Here is a 23,769-nt window from a genome sequence, read left to right as displayed (position 1 = left end):
TCGAGAGAATTTTTTTATCAGTTTTGAGGTGAAATGGGAATCACCATCGCATTTATAGTGCCAAAAAACCCTAAAAATGACCGTTATTTTGTAAAAAGCGAAGCAGTTGAATTTTGGGGTTAAATTAGCTAAGAGCACATTTCACAAAGCAAGTTCTAGAGGTATCTGAAAAATTTGGTTAGTTTGGGATGAGACAGATGTCACCATCATGCTTAGAAGGCCCAAGAACTTATAAAATACCGACCAAATTGTCAAAATTAGACATCAACAATATTTTTGATAATTTTTTTAGGGGCATGCTTTTTGTGCAAGTACAAATCTGTACGAATCCATACCTGTGCTTGCATCCTTGCCAACATCACCAAAATTTTATGTAGCTTTGATTTTTGGTTGGGTTTAAAATAAAATCTTTAAAACTTTTTAATTATTCAAGGGTTGCGTTTCTTTTCAAAAAGGAGTGTTTAATTTTTTGGAAAAATAAGGTAAAAAAAGGCTTCCAAAAAGTTTGCGTAGGGGTTGGAAAACTTGTACCTATAGGTATAACACTTACATTAACGCTATAAGACTTTCCTTTTTGTCCCTTTTCCCTAAATTTGGTGGTGGGCTCTATTTTTAGCTAGCTTTGATACCATTGTTGAATTTTGCAACACAAGTTCTTGCAAGATCAAATGGAAAACAAGAACACCTTCCATAAGAGAGCTGCACAAAAGAATGCTATATTACTCAAAAGAAAAGAGTACTGAATGAGTTACAATTGTACAATGAGGTGCTTATAGATAAAGTACAAAGATAAATTTAGGAGACCTAAAGTGCAAGCATGAGGAGCTAAATAAAGCTCAATTCTAGCTAACTAGGTGCATAAAAGCTAAACTAGGTGCACAACTAAAATAAGCACTCCTAAGTGATAACTAGGTGTAAAAAAGCAACTAAAAGCTAGATATGCTCTAACAACTTGATTTAAAGGGCTCCATATGTTTCTTTCCTAAAATGCAAGCTTCACATCTAGGACTAGGCTCTATAATGGTCGACAGACCATCAAATATATGCTTCTTGGACACAAGATTCAAAATAGTATATCATTGATGTCCATACCCGAGATGCCATAGCTTGGAGGGGTCTTTAATGATGCTCTTAAAAGTTGATTGGTGTTGTACAACTATATATATTTTTCATGTCTAAGTGGTGCAATCATAGACTTGGATGAGAAACATGTCTCTATTCTCAACAAAAATATCTGGGTCTTTGTCATTTGAACTATTGCAACTATTTTATTTCTCCAATATTTGTCATAGATGATACATTCAACATTCTCCATCAACACTTTGTATCCATTTTGAATCAACTGTGCAACACTCATCAGGTTGTGCTTTATACGAGGGGCAAAATAAAAATTCTCTATCTCCTTCTCACCTTGCTTGGTATGGATTATAATAGAGCTTTTGCCCATAATCAAAACTATTCCATTGTTATCCATTTTGATCTCAAACTTTACATTCTTATAGTTGAAAATTGGAGGAATTGATTATGTGTTGCATTGATGTTTTGTCATTGATGGCAACACCGACTGTTTTGGTTGTTTACCGGTTTTTGGTAGGTTTCAGTAGAGCAGTTGACTATGATATTGATCTGGTATGCTTTGGTTTGTGGAATTGGTTAGGATTTGTCATTCATGCTATTCAGATGCATATCGATCAGTTGGTTCAGGATTTGATGACTCGGGAGCTATCATTTGTTCTAGTAAGCCTTTTGGTCACCGGTAAGGGTTTTACTGGTAGAGATTTGTTGAAGATCTTTTGATGCACTTGATAAGTGGTGTTGGTGCGGCTTCTAGATGGCTTTCGAGATGCTATTGGTTATCTTGTTCATGTTCCTGTTGATCGGTGGTGTTGCATTTAGAACTAAACCTAATGCTATATTATTCCGCTAGGTTATGGAACGATTTATGTAACATGTTGGTGGATGATCTTGATGTATTTCCGGTTGGATCTATTGATTGGATTATGTTGTTTTGGTCTTAGGCCGACTTGGTTGATCATTGAATTGCAGGTTTATGTTATAAATTTATTGTATTATCTTTTAGGTGGCCGACCTAATTGTTTAGGTCCTGGGTTGTTATAAATATGATGTAAGATCTCTTTGTAGATCGTGGGTTTATGGGATATAGGATTATCTATGTGCGAATAAGGTTGTAATCATGCAAAGGTTTTGGTTGATCATAGGTGATTGAATTGGGTTGGTGGAAGAGGTTTAATACCTTTGGTACTGAGCTTAATTGGAACTGTATTCAGGCATAGGAGATGCCATTATTGCAGTTCACTCTTCTTTCCGGATTGTAGTCTGGATTTATTTTGTAGTTAGTGAGGCTCCTTTTGAGATGAGCAGTGCGCTCTAGGCTATTGGCCTTCCTGCATGTGCAGGTCCATGTTTTTGTAATCACATACTTACTGCAAAAGTATTATCTGACTGTGGGTAGGCTTCGCATTGTGGTTTTTCCCTTTAACGGGTTTTCCATGTATAAATCTTGGTGTTATCTTTTGTGGATGGTTGGTAAATGTTATGTGGTTTATATTTGTACTTAACTATTATATCTGCTATTTGGGTATTTGGTTTATGTATTCCGGTAATAAGGTTTTAATGCTTAAAGTTCTCTAATCTGTTGACAATTGATTCACCCCCCTTCTCAGTTGTCCACCGGTTATGTGAGTTGTCTAAAAATAGGTATCAGAGCTTGGTTCTATCTGCAGAAGCTTAACTGCTTGAGGAAGATCCTATGCCATCTAATAGTTCAAGTTCATCAAGTTCATCTGCAACTAGTTTCCAAAGAGAAATTCCTAGGCCTGATGAAACAAATTACAGAGTATGGAAGATTCAGATGGAGACTCATTTGAGATATCTTGGTAAGGAGATTTGGGAGATCGTTGAGAAAGGATATACACCTCATAATCTGACATCTAGCAATCCTCCTCTGATAGACTTGGATAAGGACATTGAAAATGATTGTAGAGCTAGAGAAGTCCTTTTGTGTGCACTTTCTGATCAACAAGTTATGGGAGTAACTGACAAATCAACTGCAAAGGCTATATGGGATAAATTGGAGACTCTGAATGAAGGTGACCCTATTGTTAAAATTTCTAAACTTGATGGTTATTGGGTGAGATATGAGAACCTAAAGATGGAAGAAGATGAAAGGATTACTGCTTTTATGGAGAGAGTTAATGAAATTGTTCTGGGAATTCAGTGTTGTGGTGGATCTCTAAACGAAGATGAAATAGTTTCTAAAGTATTGTGAGCTTTTCCACCTAATTATAAGATGAAGGATACTGTAATTAATGAGTTGATAACAATGGTGAACACCTCTATTAATAGGGATACCTTGGTTAGAAAGTTATCTTCTTTTGAGCTTGAGGAATTTGGTCCTTCTGGAGTTGCAAAATCTGAACCTTCTTTTCATGCATCTACATCATCTATTGGCAAGAGTGATTGGAAATCCTTATATGCTAAGGAACTAGAGGAAATGAAGAAAGAAGATGAAGAGTTTGAGAAACTTGAAGCCCTATTTTCTAGAAGAGTACCTAAAGGCGCGGGAGTAAGTATGAAAGAAAATCACCTTTTAAATGTTTTGCATGTAATAAGATAGGTCATTTTGCATCTAGATTACCTGAAAGGAATTCAAGATATGAGGAAAGAGCTAGAACATCTTTTAGGCCTAACCATGACTATCCGAATAAGAATAAGTACAAGAGGAACAACAACAAATCATGCTACTATATGGATGAGGAAGGTGTGACCGATTCTGATGATGAACCGACACAAGATTTAGCTAGTGGATCCGATAATGGAAAGGAATGGGTATTCTTGGCTATCAAGGAAGATGATCCGGTACATGAAGAAAAGGCCCTTGTTGCTAAAGTTGAAGAAAAGGATGAATGGGTGATAGACAATGGATGTTCACATCATATGACTGGAAATAAAAGGAATTTCTATCTTTGCGTGAATTTGATGGTGGTTTGGTTAGATTTGGAGATGACAAAGCATGCATGATCAAGGGAAGATGAAATATATCATTGGATGGTAAGAATGATACTGATAATATTTATTATGTTGAAGGTTTAAGGCATAATCTTTTAAGTGTAGGATAGTTGGTGGATAAGGGATTTTAGTTATAGTTCAAGAATAGAAAATGCAATATTATCAACAGATCTAGATTGGAGATTGCAACCGGTACTCAGATTAAAGGTAACATCTTTCATTGGAACTCCAGTGAGAAGACATGTTTGATTGCACAAATTGATGAGAGTTGGCTATGGCATAAGAGGTTGTGTCATGTGATTTTTTATTGCATTGTAAAGATCAATTCTACTAAGGTAGTTAGAGATATACCTAAGATTGTGAAGCCCTATAATCCGGTATGTAAGGAATGTCAAATGGGAAAGAAAGTTAGAACTTCTTTTAAGAGTATACAAGACAAATTTAATGATGTTTTTGATCTTATTCATACTGATTTGTGTGGTCCTGCTAGAAACAAAAGTTTTCAGGGTGATAGATATTTTATGCTAATCATTGATGACTATTCTAGAATGATGTGGGTTATTTTTCTAAGGGAGAAATATAAAGCATTTGAAAATTTTAAAATCTTTAAAGCTAAAGTTGAGACAGAGACACGATTGAAGATTAAATTCTTAAGGTCAGATCAGGGTGGAGAATTCACATTCGATGAATTTAATAGTTATTGTGAAAAGAATGGGATAAGGAGACAGTTATCTGCACCCCGGACACCTCAACAAAATGGAGTTGTGGAAAGGAAGAACAAAACTATCCTGGATGCGGCTAGAACTATGATGATGCAAGCTAATCTGCCTCATATCTACTAGAGAGAAGTTGTGAGCATGACAATATACACATTCAAAATAGTTCATATCAAAGGAGACACCGATAAGACACCTTATGAGTTATGGTTTGGTTATACACCTACAATTAAATATTTCAAAATCTTTGGTAGTAAATTCTATATCAAAAGAGATGATTCCATTGGAAAATTTGATCCTAGATGTGATGAAGGGATATTTTTTGGTTCTTCTAATGAAAGAAAAACATATAGATGTTATAACTAAAGATAGCAGAGAATTGTGGAGAGCACTAATGTCAAAGTGGATGAGCTGACTATAAGTCAAATCATAACTTATGAGAGAGAACCGATAGTGGAAATGATCATAACTAAACCGGTAGCACCTACACAGGAAAAAATTGTTGAGCTAGTTACTCTGGCAGTATCTGAATAATACAACAGTAATTGAAGATCAGAGCAGAGGAACAAAAAATCCAAAGACTCCTAAGTATGTTAGGTTAAATCATTCAGAAGATCAGATCATTGGAGACATGAATAAAGGAGTGATGACAAGAAGAAGGTTGGCAGCTGATGAGGTATGTTTAATTTCTCAAGTTGAACCGACATCAGTAATTGAAGCATGTAAAGATGAATGTTGGATGAAAGCTATGGAAGAGGAATTAGATCAAATAGAAAAGAATAATATATGGACTTTGGTTCCCCAACCTAAAAGTAAGAATGTTATTGGGAATAATGGGTTTTTAGGAACAAATTGAATGAAGATGGACAAGTTGTGAGGAATAAGGCTATATTGGTTTGTAAAGGATATTTTGAGAAGGAAGGAATTGATTATGATGAGACTTTTTCTCCGGTAGCTAGGATTGAAGCTGTGAGATTATTTCTTGCTTACGCTTCCCATAAGAACTACAAGGTTTATTAGATGGATGTTAAGTGTGCATTTCTGAATTGAGATCTTGAAGAGGAAGTTTACATTGAGCATCCTGATGGATTTGAACTTTCAGATGATAAAAACATGGTTTGCAGGTTAAGGAAAGCTTTATATGGATTGAAACAAGCCCTAGAGCTTGGTATGCAAGATTGGATAAATATATTTTGAAGCTTGGTTTCACTAAAAGTAATGCTGACAGGTATTTATATTATAAGATCACTGATGATGACATATTGATTATTGAAGTCTTTGTTGATGATATCATTTTTGGAGGTGAGTATAAGTTATGTATGGAATTCTCTGATAATACGAAGAATGAATTTGAGATGTCTATGATTGGGGAGATGAAATTTTTCTTAGGAATTTTTCTTAGGTTTGCAGATTACTCAGATTGATAAAGGTATTGTCATCTGTCAAACTAAGTATGCTAGGGATTTGTTGAAGAAATTTGGTATGGAAAATTTTAAACCAGTTGGTACTCCTATGGTTACAAGTGAGAAATTGACTAAGATAGATGCATTAGCATAGGTAAATCCTACAAGGTACAAGTATATGATTGGAGGTTTGTTATATCTGACTCAAACTAGACTGGATATAATGAATATAGTTTGTATTGTATCAAGATATCAGAGGGATCCTAGAGAGAATCATGAGAGTGCGATGAAAAGGATTTTCAGGTATTTGCAAGGAACAACTGGATATTGTTTGTGGTATCCTCAAGATGATGATTTTACACTATGTGCATATACAGATGCAGATTGGGTTGTTGTTGTTGATGACCAAAAGAGAACATCCGGTGGAACTTTCTTTCTTAGAAAGAAACTTGTTTCATGGATCAACAAGAAGCAGTCATGTACCTCTCTATCTAATGCTGAAGCTAAGTATGTTGTTGCTGCTACTAACTGTACACAAGTTCTATGGATGGAGAAAATGTTGAAGGATATAAGGGTGGATTTTAATGAACCAGTAGTTATTCATTGTGATAACTCTGCTGCTATTGACATATCAAAGAATTCGGTATTTCATTCTAAGACAAAGCACATATCTATCAAGTACAACTTTTTGAAGGAGAAGGTGGAAGCAAATGAAGTCAGACTGGTTTATGTGAACACTAAAGAGTACATTGCAGATATTTTCACTAAACCTTTGCCTAAGGAATCATTTGAGTACTTCAGAGACAGATTGGGGGTTTCTACCCCTCTGGTAGAGACCTGAGTGATGCTAATTGGCATCAATACAATATGCATTTATAGAGATACTATTCATTTCAGATTGATGTGTTGGTTCTACTACTCAGGGGGAGTAGTCAGCTGTGTGGTTTAGTGGATTTATGATTTTTATTTGATGTTTATATCATATTTTTGGCATTGATGTCAAAGGGGGAGAGATATAGAGCTTAATAGAATATCGGTCAAAAGGGAGATCAAAGTTTAACAAGGATATCATTCATAGGGGAGTTTGTTAACTTCATTGTAATATAATCTTATGGGAGATTGTTGGCTGTCTTCCTTTGGGGGGGAGACTTGTTTGGCATTTCTTGGCACTTGGATATTTTTCACATCTAGTATTGCCATCAATGCCAAAGGGGGAGATTGTTGGAAATTGGAGGAATTGATTATGTGTTGCATTGATGTTTTGTCATTGATGTCAACACTGGCTGTTTTGGTTGTTTACTGGTTTTTGGTAGGTTCCGGTAGAGCGGTTGGACTATGATGTTGATCCGGTATGCTTTGGTTTGTGGAATTGGTTTGGATATGTCATTCATGCTATTTAGATGCATATCATGATCAATTGGTTTAGGATTTGATGACTCATGAGCTATCATTTGTTCTAGTAAGCCTTTTGGTCACCGGTAAGGGTTTTACTAGTAGAGATTTGTTGAAGAGATTTTGATGCACTTGATAAGTGGTGTTGGTGTGGCTTCTAGATATCTTTTGGGATGCTGTTGGTTATCTTGTTCATGTTCCTATTAATCGGTGGTGTTGCATTTAGGACCATACCTAATGCTATCTTATTCCGCTAGGTTATGGACTGGGTTATGTAACATGTTGGTGGATAGTCCTGGTGCATTTACGGTTGGATCTATTGATTGCATTATGTTGTTTTGTCTTAGGCCAATTTGGTTGATCATTGGATTGTGGGTTTATGTTATGAATTTATTATATTATCTTTTAGGTGGCCGACCTAATTGTTTAGGTCATGGGTTGGTATAAATATGATGTAAAATCTCTTTGTAGATCGTGGGTTTATGGGATATAGGATTATCTGTGTGCGAATAAGGTTGTAATAATATGCAGAGGTTTTGGTCGATCATAGGTGATCGAATCAGGTTGGTGGAAGAGGTTTAAGACCTCTGGTACTGAGCTTAACTAGAATTGTATTCACGCATAGGAGATGCCATTCTTGTAGTTCACTCTTCTTTCCAGATTCTAGTCTGGATTTATTTTGTAGTCAGTGAGGCTCCTTTTGTGATGAGCAATGTGCTCTAGGTTGTTGGCCTTCTTGCATGTGTAGGCCCCTCTTTTTGTAATCACATACTTTTTGCATAAGTATTATCTAACTGTGGGTAGGCTTCATACCATGGTTTTTCCCTTTACTGGGTTTTCCATGTATAAATCCCGGTGTTATCTTTTGTGGATGGTTGGTAAATGTTCTGTGGTTTATATTTGTGCTTAACCGGTATATATGCTATTTCGGTATTTGGTTTATGTATTCTGGTAATAAGGTTTTAATGCTTAAAGTTCTATAATCTGTTGACAACTGATTCATCCCCCCTCTTAGTTGTCCACCGGTTATTTGAGTTGTCTAACAATTATCAATGAAATAAAATAAACTTTCATTACAACTCATCTAGTTGTTGGACCCATAGTCCAAATATAAGACTTCAGAGCTTCCTTCTTCACCAATATTGCACATGATAAGGTCCGTGGGTTGATTACCTTTAGCCACATTGATATCAGCCACATTTGCACTTTTCTTGGACTAATTATTTTACTTTTTCTAACACTCACTTGCATAATGATCAAACTTATGACAATAATAGAATTCAACATTGTTCTTATCATACCTTTGATTTAAGTTGTTAGTCTTCTTGCCTTGTCTGCATCTATTCTTAGAGCTGCTCGATCCCTCATGGTTGTTTTCTTGTCTCAAGCTATCTCCTCCAAAACCACCATGTCTGGAGTTGCAACAACCTTGACCTCTTGAGTTCCATCTAGAAATGTTTCTTCCTCTTTCCCTATCTCTTGCATTTTCTTGAGCTTTAAAATATTTCTCTTGGGAAGATGTACCATTCTTATTTAGGTGCTTCTCATGGGTTTGACAAGAACCCATTAATTTATCCACCATCAATGTGGAGAGGTCCTTTGCATCTTCAATGAAAATGACGATTGTATCAAAATTTGCAAGAAAACTTTAGAGGATTTTCTCCACAATACTTTGCTCCTCCATGGTTTCACCATTTGTCCTCAACTGGTTTAAACTAGAGACTCTTGTGTAAAAACTAGAAATAGACACATTGTCCTTCATTTGAAGAGTTTCATAATCTTTTTGAAGCATTTGGAGCTTCACCAATCTAACTTTATTAGTCTATTTGTAGCTTGTTTGTAGGATTCTCCAAGCTTCTTTTGCATAGTTAGCTGCTATTATTCTTGGTAAAATAGCCGCTGTCAAGGCTACTTAAATCAAACTTAATGTCTTAGTATCTTTCCTCCTTTTCTCCCTCAATAGGGTCTTTTGGTTATTTGTGAGAGATAAATCTGATTTGGGTCAGTTATATCCACAAACCCACTAACTACAAACTCCCACAAATTATTTGCAACTATGATAGTCTTCATTTTCTTTGCCCCAAAATTTTAAGTTTGTCTATTAAAAGATGGTCGCTACTGCTAAATTTTTCCTTCATCTCCAACCATGTCCCCTACACAATAAATTTAATATCTAAAAAATAAAATGGCCAAGTCACTAGGATTTAGCGCCAAATGGCTCTGATACCTTGTAAAGGAATTAAAATCCCTAAATAAACTCTAAGGCTACAGTTCAGTTGCCAATCACCGACAATGCATAGCAGAATAAAAAAAAAACATAATATAACAAATTGAAGACATGAAATGTTTTTTCATTTTTTCTATTAAATTTGGAAATGAACTTTCACAAAAAAAAACTACAAACTCAAAAAATAAAATTGAACACCAAATAATTACAAATACTTGTTTGCAACATTCTAGAGATACACCCAATCAAATGCCTAGAGCTGCATAGAACTCCTTCAAACTATTGCATGCTTGGAGATTTTGAATGTCTCTAGATCAATCACTTCTCATCATACACACATAGCTATTGTTGTAAATCTTCTTCACCTAGAAATGTTATTCTCAATTTTTTTTTTCAATCTGCTCAATTAGTCTATCCTGGATCTTTGTTGTCCGTTTGACCTCGAGCCGCAAACCTCTACTACACATCCCATAAATCACACAGTCGACGTAAATGTCGACCTGTCACCATCTACCTCACCGACAACACTTTCACCGACCTGTGCATGCATGCCACTTAACCTCCACGTGGCCCCTTAGTCGACATCTACCTTTGCTAGGTTGGTTATGTTGGTTTGGATAGGATCATCGACCAACCACACAACCGGGTTCATCTACCGGTTCACAAACCCTGCCAGTTATACCCTAACCAGTATGTCATCAACCTTGCACCTTTTTTCCCTTTTGATGGAACATCTTCACCAGTTACCACTCTTGCCAAAAGACTTCATGCACCTTGTCAACTTTACCAGTGGACATACTTACCGGTAAACACCTTGATGACACCATGTCATCCACCTTCAATTGCCTCCTTCTGTCTCCATCTGTGGTAACACCTTTCTTCACCACTAAACGGGTTTTGCTATTAACATGTTTGTCAAAGTGACAAACATATCCTTCCTCCTCTGTACCGACAACTCATCATGTCTTCCAGGCTGATCCGGTACAAATCTCTGATCTCATGCACCTAAGGCAACTTAGTATTTCACCAGTTCATTCGGTGTGAGCCTTCAATCACTTGTCTTTAACTCCGTTGTCTTATCTCCAAGGACTATGATGCATTTCATGCATTATAGGATATAATCTCCACTTACCGGTGGAGTGGAACCTTGTCATCTGCATACTGCAATGCACCAATGTGGCTTCCCTATTTGAGCAACATATTTTCAAACATGCACATGTGATCTAGTTTGGGCACTCTTACTATTAGTCTTTTCTTCCTCCCGTGGGAGTCCTACTATTTCTCATCCACACAACATATCGATGGCTTGCATAAAATTCACTTCCAGTGTTGATGTGAATTAGATAACATTCCCCCTCTTCATTACAATCAACAACCCAACATCTTGCTCTCTTGCTAGTTGGCAACAATGCACTGCCAACATGTCACTTACCAGTCTCAAGACCGTATGTCTTCAACACAAGTCAACATTAACTTGTGTACCAGCGACTCAAATGGCCACTATCCTAGATGACCTTCTCTTCCTTGCGGGTAACACACCATTTATGTTGGTATTATGGATGACTTTGTCATGTATTGCATTGGTTTTTTCATTGATGTCAACACTTGTCTTTTTGGAGGTTTACATTATGTTCATCGATATGGTTAGTGGCTTATGCACAGTCATCAGTATCTATTCACCAGTAGGTTATATGGTTCATTGACAATGATAACTTGGAGATCATTCGGTTATGTCGAAGACATGGATTGAAAGTGTGGTTTGGTGCTTTGCTTATTGGTCTAATCGGGTTGACAGATTTGCCTTTATCGACAGATAAGTCTAGGTTATGGACCGGTACTCCAGATCAACATGACACACCATGGAGATGATTTATTGATTGATAAATGTATTAAGCCGACATGTTGTATCACATTAAGACTTATTTGTAATTGATTTAATTGTAATATATTTAGTGAGCCGACCTATTCATTTGGTCTTAGGTTTTGTATAAATGATTGTAAGATCTTATTGAAGATTGTAATGATGAGTGTATTCGAATATTGAAGAGAGAAAATAAGCAGATCCTTGTGCGAATCACATAGACATTATTCGAAGGTTGAAGGAAGGTTATGAAGGTGTTTTGACACTCATGTTAATAGCTTAACTAGTACTGAATCCAACATTGGAGATGCTATTTTGAGCAGTACATTATCATTGGATTTAACCATCCAATTGTGTAGTTAGTGTGCCTCCTATTTTGTGATTGAGTAGTGAGCTCTAGGCAGTTGGCCTTTCTGCATGTGTAAACCCCATTTGTATACACATACTAACTATAGTAGTATCATCTGATTGTGGGTAAGGTTTCCCACCGTGATTTTTCCCTTACCGGGTTTTCACATCAAAATCTCTGTGTTATGTGTTGTGGATATTGTTTCTGTTTCATGCATTAAGTTAAACTGGTATTGCTATATCTATTAATCTATTTTACCGAAACTTAAGTTTGGTTTACCGACATTTAAGTTTAAATTGGAATATCTTGCAATTGGATTAAAATTTATAGACAACTGGTTCACAACTGATTCACCCCCCCTCTCAGTTGTCCTTCCTAGGACCTAACAATTGGTATCAGAGGTAAGTCCTCTTTTTGTAAAAGCCTAACAACTTGAGGAGATCCTATGACAACAAATATTTTTAGGAAGGATAGTCCGAAGCTTGATGGAACTAACTATGGCATATGGAAGATCAGAATGGAAACACATCTGAACTGCATTGGAAGAGAGATATGGGATGTTACTAAGAATGGCTATGTTGTTCCTGTTCCAAATCAACCTCATCCACCAACATTGGATAAGGACATGGACAATGATTGCAAAGCAAGAGAAGCACTTTTGAGTGCATTATTAGATCAACAAATCATGGGATTATTAGACCAATCTCCTGCTAAAGATATTTGGGATAAACTGGAGACACTGAATGAACGAGATACCACTGTCAAAATTGCAAAACTGGAATGTTACCGGGTAAGGTATGAAAACTTAAAATGGAAGAAGATGAAAGAATTTTTGCATTTATGGAAAGAGTTAATGAATTTATTTTAGGAATACAATGTTGTGGAGGATCCTTAAGTGAAGATGAAATTATGTCTAAAGTTTTAAGAGCATTGCCACCGGCTTACAAAATGAAAGTGACTGCTATCAATTAAATGATAATAATGCCCAATACTTCAGTTTCTAGAGATACTTTGGTTGGAAAACTTTCAGCATTTGAGCTTGAGGAATTTGGTCTTGTTGCTACTGTAAAGACTGAATTAGCTTTCAAAGCATCATCATCATCATCATCATCATCATCATCAACATCATCATCATCATCATCATCATCATCATCATTTGACAAAACTGATTGGAAAACACTTTATGCAAAAGAACTTGAAGATATGAGGAGAGAAAATGAAGAACTTGAAGAACATGAAGCACTATTTGCAAGGAAAATGCCTAAAGGTCCAACAAGAAGTAAGTATGAAGGTAAAGCACCTTTCAAATGTTTTAATTGCAATAAAGTTGGTCATATGGCATCTAGATGTCCTGATAGACATGCAAGATTAAGGGAGGAAGCGAAAATATTATATAAGCCTAACCCTGAATATCAGAGATATAGATTCAAGAAAAATAGAGATAAGTCATGTTACTATGAAGATGAAGGTGTTACAGATGATTCAGATGAAGATCCAACAGATAACGGATGGGCTTTTGTTGCAATAAAGGAAGATCAACTGGCACCTACTGTCAAACCGGTAGAGCAGGCACAGACATCAAAAATTGAAGAAAAAGATGAATGGTTTATAGATAGTGGATGCTTGCATCATATGACTGGTGATAAAAGAAAATTCTTATCTTTTTTCAGGAAATTCATGGAGGTCTAGTAAGGTTTGGAGATGATAAAGCTTGTTTAATCAAAGGAAAAGACACTATATCTTTGGATGGTAAGCACAATACTGATAATGTTTATTATGTAGAAGGTTTAAAGCATAATCTTTTGAGTGTTGGTCAGTTAGTGGAAAAAGGATTTCAATTACAATTCACAAATGGGAAATGCAAAATCATAAACATAACTGGATTGGAGATTGAAACCGGTAATTAGACTAAAGGTAATATCTTTCACTTGAATACCAGTGATAAAACATGTTTGATTGCACACATTGATGAAAGTTGGTTATGGCATAAAAGACTCTGTGATGTGAATTTTGATTGCATTGTAAAGATTAGTTCAACTAAGGCAGTAAGGGATTAACCTGAGATTGTGAAACCTCATAATCAGGTATGTAAGGAATGTCAAATGGGAAAGCAAGTTAGAACAACATTTAAGAGCATTACTGAGAAATCAAATAATATTCTTGATTTAATTCATACTGATTTATGTGGTCCTGCAAGAACAAGAAGTCTACAAGGAGATAGATACTTTATGTTAATAATTGATGATTATTCTAGAATATGTTGGGTTACTTTTCTCAAGGAGAAATCAGAAGCTTTTGGAAGATTCAAGATATTCAAGGCGATGGTAGAGATTGAAACCGACAAGAAAATCAAATGTTTGAGATCAGATCAAGGAAGAGAATTTACATCAAGGGAATTTAATGCATTTTGTGAAGTGAATGGAATCAAAAGACAACTATCAGCACCCCAGACACCCCAACAGAATCGAGTTGTGGAAAGGAAGAGAAAAACTATTTTGGATGCAGCGAGAACAATGTTAATGGAAGAAAATATACCTCATGTGTACTGGAGAGAAGTAGTGAATACAACAGTTTATACTTTCAACAAAGTTCACATCAAAAGTGAAACCGGTAAGACCCCTTATGAACTATGGTTTGGTCATATTCCTATTCTTAAGTATTTTAGAATATTTGGAAGCAAATGTTAGATTAGAAGAGATGAGTATATTGACAAGTTTGATCCTAGAAGTGATGAAGGAATATTTCTTGGTTATTCATCTAAAAGCAAGGCATATAGATGTTATAATAAATGGTTATAGAAAATCATTGAGAGTACTAATGTGAAGATAGATGAACACTTTAGAGGAGATTCAAGATCTATTGAACCGACAGTTGAAATGATTATAAATGAACCGACATAGACTGCACCGGTATAGAATGGAGACCCAGTCATATCGACATCATCAAAAAACTCAACAGTGATTGAAGAACAACAACCTGTGAATGTTAATCAGAACAAACCCAGGTATATAAGATTGAATCATTCAGAGAATCAGATAATTGGAAACAAGAATCAAGGTGTTATGACTAGAGGAAGACTGGCAAATGAAGAGGTATGTTTAATTTCTCAAATTGAACCAACATCTATTATTGAAGCATGTAAGGATGAACATTGGATAAAAGAAATGGAAGATAAATTAGAACAAATTGAAAAGAATAATACTTGGACATTGGTTCCCCGGCCTAAAGACAAAAATGTAATTGGAACTAAATGGGTATTTAGGAATAAACTTAATGAAGATGGAGAAGTAATCAGAAAAAAAAAACAAGATTCATTTGTAAAGGTTATTGATAGAAATAAGGAATTGATTATAATGAAGCCTTTGCACCGGTAGCCAGAATTGAGGCAGTTAGACTATTTCTTGCATTTGCATCTTATAAGAACTATAAAGTGTATCAAATAGATGTAAAATGTGCATTTTTGAATGGAGATCTAGAGGAGGAGGTTTACATTGAACAACCTGATGGATTTTCTTTGACAGATAATAAGGATATGGTTTGCAGGTTAAGGAAAGATTTATATGGATTAAAGCAAGCTCCCAGAGCTTGGTATTCTAGATTGGATAATATCTTTTGAAGCTTGGTTACACAAAAGGTAATGCTGACAACAATTTATATTACAAAGTTACCAATGATGATATTTTGGTTATTGAAGTCTTTGTAGATGATATCATTTTTGGAGGTGAAGATGGATTATGTAAGGACTTTGCTAATCAGATGCAAAAATAATTTGAAATGTTTATGATTGGAGAGATAAATTTTTTTCTAGGTTTGCAGATTTCACAAATAGATAAAGGTATATTCATATGTTAAACAAAGTACTTGAATATTCATATGTTAAACAAAGTACTTGAAGGAACTTTTGAAGAAATTTGGTATGGAAAATTCCAAACCGGTAAGTACTCCTATGACTACAACTAACAAATTTCACATTTAAGGATGATTCAACTCCTATTAATCCGACAAGGTATAAATCTATGATCGGAGGTTTAGTGTATTTGACACAAACAAGACCTGATATAATGAATGCAGTATGTATTGTATCTAGATTTCAAAGCAATCCTAAAGAAAATCATGAATCGACAGTTAAAAGGATTTTTCGGTACCTACATGGCACAACAAATCTTGGTTTATGGTATCCTAAAATTGAAATTTTTGATTTATGTGCATACATTGATGCAAACTGGGCAGGAGATGTAGATGACAGAAAGAGTACCACTGATGGTGCATTCTTTCTTGGTACCAGATTGATTTCATGGATAAGTAAGAAACCAATTTGTACATCATTAATAACAACAAAATCAGAATATATTGCAACAACAACTAATTGTACTCAGGTATTATGGATTAAACAAATGTTGTAGGATATAAAGGTAGAATGCAAAGAACCAATAATTATTTTTTGTGATAATTCAGCAGTAATTGATATATCAAAGAATTTGGTATTTCACTCTAAGACAAAGCATGTTTCTATTAAGTATAATTTTTTGAAAGAGAATGTTGAAGCAAATGAAGTGAAATTGGTTTATGTGAATACTAAAGAGAAAATTGCAGATATCTTTACAAAGCCTTTGCCTAAGGAAACATTTGAATATCTCAGAGAGAAACTTGGGGTAATTTCCTCACCAACAGAGACTTAGATGTTGAAGATTGGCATCAAACTGACATGAACTAAAAGAAAAATCTACTTCCGGCTTTAATGAAGGAGAGATACTTCTCAGGGGGAGTAGTTGGCAGAATTTTATGTTTTGAATTCTTAACTACTTTGGCATTTGATATCAAAGGGGGAGAGATATCTATGGAAAAACATTATTCCTTGGGGGAGAGATTACTCATTAAGGGAGAGATATACTCTTTGGATATATGTATTTTGGTTTTGGTTTCTGTTTCTATTACATAACTTTGTATTGATCTATCTTTGGGAGATTGATTGGTTTACTAGTTTTGGCATTTTGTTTTTAGCACTTAGATGTTTTTCCATCTAGTGTTGCCATCAATGCCAAAGTGGGAGAGTGTTGGTATTATGGATGATTTTGTCATGTGTTGCATTGGGTTTGTCATTGATGTCAACACTTGTCTTCTTGGAGGTTTATATTATGTTCACTGGTATGGTTAGTGGCTTATGCACAGTCATCGATATGTGTTCACCAACAGGTTATATGGTTCACCGACAATGATGATAACTTGGAGATCATTCGGTTATGTCGAAGACATGGATTGGTAGTTTGGTTTTGGTGTTTTGCTTCTTGGTCTATTCGGGTTGTCAAATTTACCTTTACTGACAGATAAGTCTAGCTTATGGACCGATACTCCAGATCGGCACGACACGTCATGGAGATGATTTATTGATTGGTAAATGTATTGAGCCGACATATTGTATCGCATCAAGAATTATTTGTAATTGATTTAATTGTAATATCTTTAGTGAGCCGACCTATTCATTTGGTCTTAGGTTTTGTATAAATGGTTGTAAGTTGAAGATTGTAATGATGAGTGTATTCGAATATTGAAGAGTGAAAAAATAAGCAGATCCTTGTGCGAATCATGTAGACATTATTCGAAGGTTGAAGGAAGGTTATGAAGGTGTTTTGATACTCATGTTAAGAGCTTAACCAGTACTGAATCCAACATTGGAGATGCTATTTTGAGCAGTACACTATCATTGGATTTAACCATCCAATTGTGTAGTCAGTGTGACTCCTATTTTGTGATTGAGCAGTGAGCTCTAGGCAGTTAGCCTTTCTGCATGTGAAAAACCCATTTGTATACACATGCTATCTACAGTAGTATCATCCTATTGTGGGTAAGGTTTCCCATGGTGTTTTTTTCCCTTACCAGGTTTCCACGTCAAAATCTTTGTGTTATGTGTTGTGGATATTGTTTTTGTTTTTGTTTCATGCATTAAGTTAAACCGGTACTGCTATACCTGTTAATCTATTTTACCGACACTTAAGTTTGGTTTATTGACATTTAATTTTAAATTGGAATAACTTGCATTTGGATTACAATTTATAGACAACTGGTTCACAACTGATTCAACCCCCCCTCTTAGTTGTCCTTCCCGGGACCTAACAATTTCTAGTATTCATCAATGCCAACACTGCTCATCAATCTCCCATATCGGTTGCCATCCTATACCGGTTGACATCAATGACAACTCAATACCAACAATCTCCCACTTTGGCATTAATGTCAAAACATGTAGTATCCGGTGTACTAAAAAATCTCTCTCCCCCTTTGAAAACAATGGCAAAGGGCACTGTCAGGATGTTTCCGTCTCCTTGTGTCTGTCGGGCACTGATACAATTTTCTCTCTCCCTTTTTCTCTACCAAATGCTTCTCCTCCTTCGAACATTATACATTGCATCCTCTCAATTCACAAGATAATTTGAAACGAAAGAATCATACACTAGTCGCCGGTTAAAATGCAACACTCCCATGTGATACTGATTGTTCTTAAGAATCAAATCTGATTGTACTATGAGTTCTACCAATTGGGAAAGTGGATACTCATAATCATGAAATTCTCTTGGGTATTCCTATAGCAATTTCCTTCTTCTGCAGTTGATGCTGTTAGTACACCCATAAGTTTAAGCATGCCGGTTTTGCATCATAAGCACTTGAACTCCCCCTAAGTCATACATCTCAGGTCCTCATTGCCTGTCAGGTTCAAAACTAGAGCTCAATTTGCACCATATACTGGTTGAGCTGTGCATATGTGATCAACTGATGATCTTTCAGCTCCATTATGTCTACCATAGCGTATGACATGATCCTAGATGTACACAATGTCATACAATATCACTATTATGCCATATATCAAACCGGTTAGCCCAAAAAGATGCATGCATACAAGATAAATTACTGGGCCATCATATGTCATTCAGGTCTTCATCAACACCACCTGAGACATAAACTCCTCATTCCATACTACCGGAGTTAGTACAATGATCCTGGACCTCATTGTCTTACATAACCTGCACTATTAGTTAGTATACTTACTGGTAACCTACTATGCATACCGGTTTCGCATCGGTCCATCACCTTTCTCTAACTCCTCACATCTTGTGTCAATTTTCTTCTGATCCTGATTGCGAATTTTCCATCTATTGACACATGTAAAAATTATCCATCTCTCATCTGTAGGTGTGTAGCCAAGGCAGCCACTACACACACTTATCTTCTCATTTCCTTCCTTCATATCGACAATAACTTGTTCTTCTATTTGTCCTCTTCCACTAAGGGGGCGAATGATAAGGTCAGTGTACTACTCCCCCTAAGGTCATGCATATCCTTTAAGACTTAGGAGATATTACTTGTTCAATGAATGCACAGTGCCGGTCCAAAGTCTTACTTTCTTATTTCTTCCTCCATACTTGCATGACTTCTCTTTTCTTTCCATTTTCAGTCTTGGGAGTAGGTCTTACCTTCTTTTGCTAATTGGTCCTTGCTCTAATGGATTCTTTCACATGACTGAAAGCATTTCTATAGAAGAAAAAAATGTTCATGCCAATCAAATGATTTGGGGACCTTTTGTCAAACCAGTTAGACCATGTTCTTCTAGTCATGTTGTTGTGACTAGCAACTAGATCCGGTGGACCTCTTGATCCTATAGGAACATTTATCCTTTGGTTCCATGCAGGTCTCTGACTTCCATATGCTCTATATTCATTTCCATGTTGAGCATAGCTGCTATATTGGTTGTCATGTGACTTAACTTTTTTGTTCCTGCATTCGTGACTTCTATGCCCAACTCCATTGTAGATATAACATACATAGTTTACATTTCTTGTAGCAAAAAATGGACTCATCTTATTATACATAAAAGAAGATCTACATGTTTCTACATCTTGACATATTATGGTCATATGTATTACTTCTTGGACAAATAACATTCTTATTTCTAGACCTTTTTATGCATTCATCTGCCCTATGACCATAATATTTGCAAGAGTAGCAGTAACCGGTAAAGAATGGCATATGACTTACAAATTTGTTTTGCCATGCATGTGGATATCTTATCGGTTTGGTAACTCCATGTCTACTTCTCTGGGGATGGACCCTGGGATGTTCACTTTCTGTAGCTCCTCCATCTGATCCCTTCCTTTCCCACACTTTCTTTGTCTTGTGAGTGGTAGTATATCCTTGTCTTCTATGCTATCTTCTTCTATTCTTGCTTTAGGTGAAGCTTCCTTCTCCCACCTTCCCTTTTCCTTTGGGATCTGTATTGTTTCTCCTTCTTGCAGCACTGGTCTTCATCCTTGACTCCATGTCTTCACCAGTTGTGGTTAGATCTACCTTCTTCCGGGGAGCATCTCTAACTATGAAGGTTTGTCCCTTGTTATCTCCATGAGAGGAGACAAACAGAATGTCATTATGGGGGACATTCTTGCTGGTGGAGCATTCATTGACACCACACTTCCTAATCCTCCGGTGTCCTTGGAATGCTTTTGTTTCTTTAGCATCTTATCCAACGCATCACTGCTACCATCAAACCGGATTCTCACCTTGAGCTCATCCTAACATTTCTCAAGGTCATTTCAGAGACTCTCCATTTCTCCTACTAGCTGTTAATATTCTTTATCTTTTACCTCTAGCTCAGATGCTGGATCATTACACCGACACTCCTTGGTGCTTTCTTGTTGAGTCTTCAACTTTGAGATACACTTCTCAGATTCTTCAAGGCATCTGATCAACTGGTTCTGCTCCACAACTACAACATTCTTGAATAACTTGTATTCATTCCTCACTCTACTAAGTTCTTCAAGTGCACCTACAAGTTCTCTTTCAAGATCAACTTCTGCTTCATCTTGTTCTTCACCTTCACTATCACTGCTAAACACATTTTGCCGGCAGGAGTGATCTGCATGATCATTCTCAGATGTGTGCCTCTCATCTTCTGATTCTTGAGCCATGAAAAGGTGAGTTCCTTCTTCATCATTTTTGTGGTTGCTAACAGATCCGCCTTCATCATTTGTAGATGCATGAGTTGCATTTCTCATCTTTTCTTCACAAACCGGTTCTGCAGTGGTAGGCTCATTTCCATAGAGCTTCTTCAATATGTCCCATAGGGTTTTTGTAGATCTACATCTGTCCACCTGTGAGGAGACATCATCTGATAACCCATAGAGTATAGCCTTCATTGCTACATCATTACATCGGTTTCTTTTTTCTGCATCTGAATCAGTGGGAGGACCGACTTTACTAGGGAGACTATTAACAACTAACAACCAAACATCATACCCTAGAGAAGATAAGTAGACTTCCATTCTACAACTCCAAATGGAATAGTTTGACCAATTAAATACTGGAGCTGGGATTAACACTAAACAAACCATTGTGTCCTAAAGCCAAAATCTACATAAGCCGGAGAAAGCTTATCAACCGGGAACCCAGGCTCAGATACCAATTGTTAGACACGAGATACCACTGAGAGGGGGGTGAATCAATGGTTTCCAATTTCTTCACTCTTAATCTCCTAAGTATGTGTACCTGTTAACATCCTAATACTTAGTAGGCCTGCTGATAAGATAAGCCAAGACAAGGCAATGCAAGCATACACAAGGGCACATGACATGACACCAGTATATACGAGGAAAACCCAAGATGGGAAAAACCTTAGTGAGAAATGCTGCTAGAGTCTACTGCTCCAATCCAGCATCACAATGGAAATCTCATTACAATGTTTAGGGCACCAACCGCTACACCGAGCTCCAACTCAGTGATCTTCAATGAACATAATCAATTACAGAAGTAATAGCCTTGTTACAAATGAAATTTGTAACTCTTCTGCAAATCTCTTCACCAGATCTTCTATCCAATTCATTGCTAGTTCTTTGCTCCCCCTCTTACTACTGCATCTTTATCTCCTGCTGCAACCTTACCGGTTCAGCCTCTTCTTCTTCTTTTCCGGTTCTACTCTCTTTCAGTTCTCTTGCCTCTATGTTACACTGCTGTTTATCACCACTGGTCTTCTTCACTCAGTCAGATATCCACTATCCGATTACTGTTGGTTCTTAGCTTACTGGTTCTCTTTTGTTTCTCACTATGCTCTTCTCTTTTCTGCAATCCTCTTTGCCTCTTCTTTGCTGGTTCAGTCACCATCGGTATACTCCTCTCTCAGACTCAATGGCAGACTACCGGTTGCCACACTGTTGTCGGTTAAACTCTTGAACCCTATTTTATCTAACACCCAGTCTCTTATTCTTCTTCTTCTTCTTCTTGTTGAGCACTTGACTGATTTCATTTCTTCACCAACAACACCACACTATCATTCAACAACACACTTCATAGATTCTGACTTGCATATTTATAAACAAGTCTTCCCACCAAAAACCAATTCAAACTTCAGGCGGCTAGGGTTTCTTCATCGACCTCAAGGCAAACCAAATCCAATAAGATCTCATCAGATCTGATCTCCTTGATTGATGATTTGCAACTCATCAATTAGCATCGCCACTGTCGTGCCTTCCAGAACACGCCATCTATATTTAGCAATCTGCATTTAATTTGTCGATAGATCTCTTGGTCGATCACCAAGAATGGTTTGGCAGTTTCTTTCACCTACTTTGATCTACTCAATCAGTCTATCCTGGATCTCTGTTGTCCATTTGACCTCGAGCTGCAAACCTCTGCTACACCCCATAAATCATGCAGTTGACATAAATATCGACCTATCACCATCTACCTCACTGAAAAAACTTTCACCAACCTATTCATGCATGCTACTTAACCTCCATGTGGCCCCTTTGTCGACATCCACCTTTTCTAGGTTGGTTATGTCGGTTTGGATAGGATCACTGACCAACCTCACAATCAAGTTCATCTATTGGTTCAAAAACCCTACCGGTTATTCCTTAACCTGTTTGTCATCAACCTTGCACCTTTCTTCTCTTCCGGTGGAACACCTTCACTGGTTATCACTCTTGTCAAAACACTTCATGCACCTTGTCAGCTTTACCAGTGGACATACTTATTGGTAAACACCTTGAATGTCATCAACCTTCAACTGCCTCCTTCTATCTCCATCTGTAGTAACACCTTTCTTGACCACTAAACCAGTTATGCTATTAACATGTTTGTCAAAGTGACAAACATATCCTTCCTCCTCTGTACCGACAACTCATCATGTCTTCTAGGCTAATCCGGTGCACATCCCTGATCTCATGCACCTAAGGCAACTTAGTGTTTCTTCAGTTCATTCGGTGTGAACCTTAAATCACTTGTCTTTAACTCCGTTGTCTTATCTCCAAGAACTATTATGCATTTCATGCATAATAGGATATAATATCCACTTACCGGTGGAGTGCATCCTTGTCATCTGCATCCTGCAATGCACCAATGTGGCTTCCCTGTTTGAGCAACATATTTTCAAACAGGCACATGTGATCCGATTTGGGCACTCTTACTGTCAGTCTTTTCTTCATCCAGTGGGAGTCCTGCTATTTCTCATCCACACAATATATTGGTGGTCTGCAAAAACTTCACTTCCAGTGATGTGAATTAGATAACATTCCCCCTCTTCATCACAATCAACAACCCAACATCTTGCTCTCTTGTTAGTTGGCAACAATGTACTACCAACATGTCACTTACCAGTCTAAAGACCTTATCTCTTCAACAAAAGTTGAAATTAACTTGTGTACCAGTGACTCAAATGGCCAGTATGCAAGATGACCTTCTCTTCCTTGCCGGTAAGACACCATTTTCGGTATTCATCAATGCCAACACTACTCATCAATCTCCCATACCAG

The sequence above is a fragment of the Cryptomeria japonica genome, chromosome 10, assembly GCF_030272615.1.
Source record: "Cryptomeria japonica chromosome 10, Sugi_1.0, whole genome shotgun sequence".
NCBI classification, from domain to species: Eukaryota; Viridiplantae; Streptophyta; class Pinopsida; order Cupressales; family Cupressaceae; genus Cryptomeria; species Cryptomeria japonica.
The sequence above is the reverse complement of the archived record's forward strand: the minus strand, read 5'-3'. Positions refer to the sequence as shown.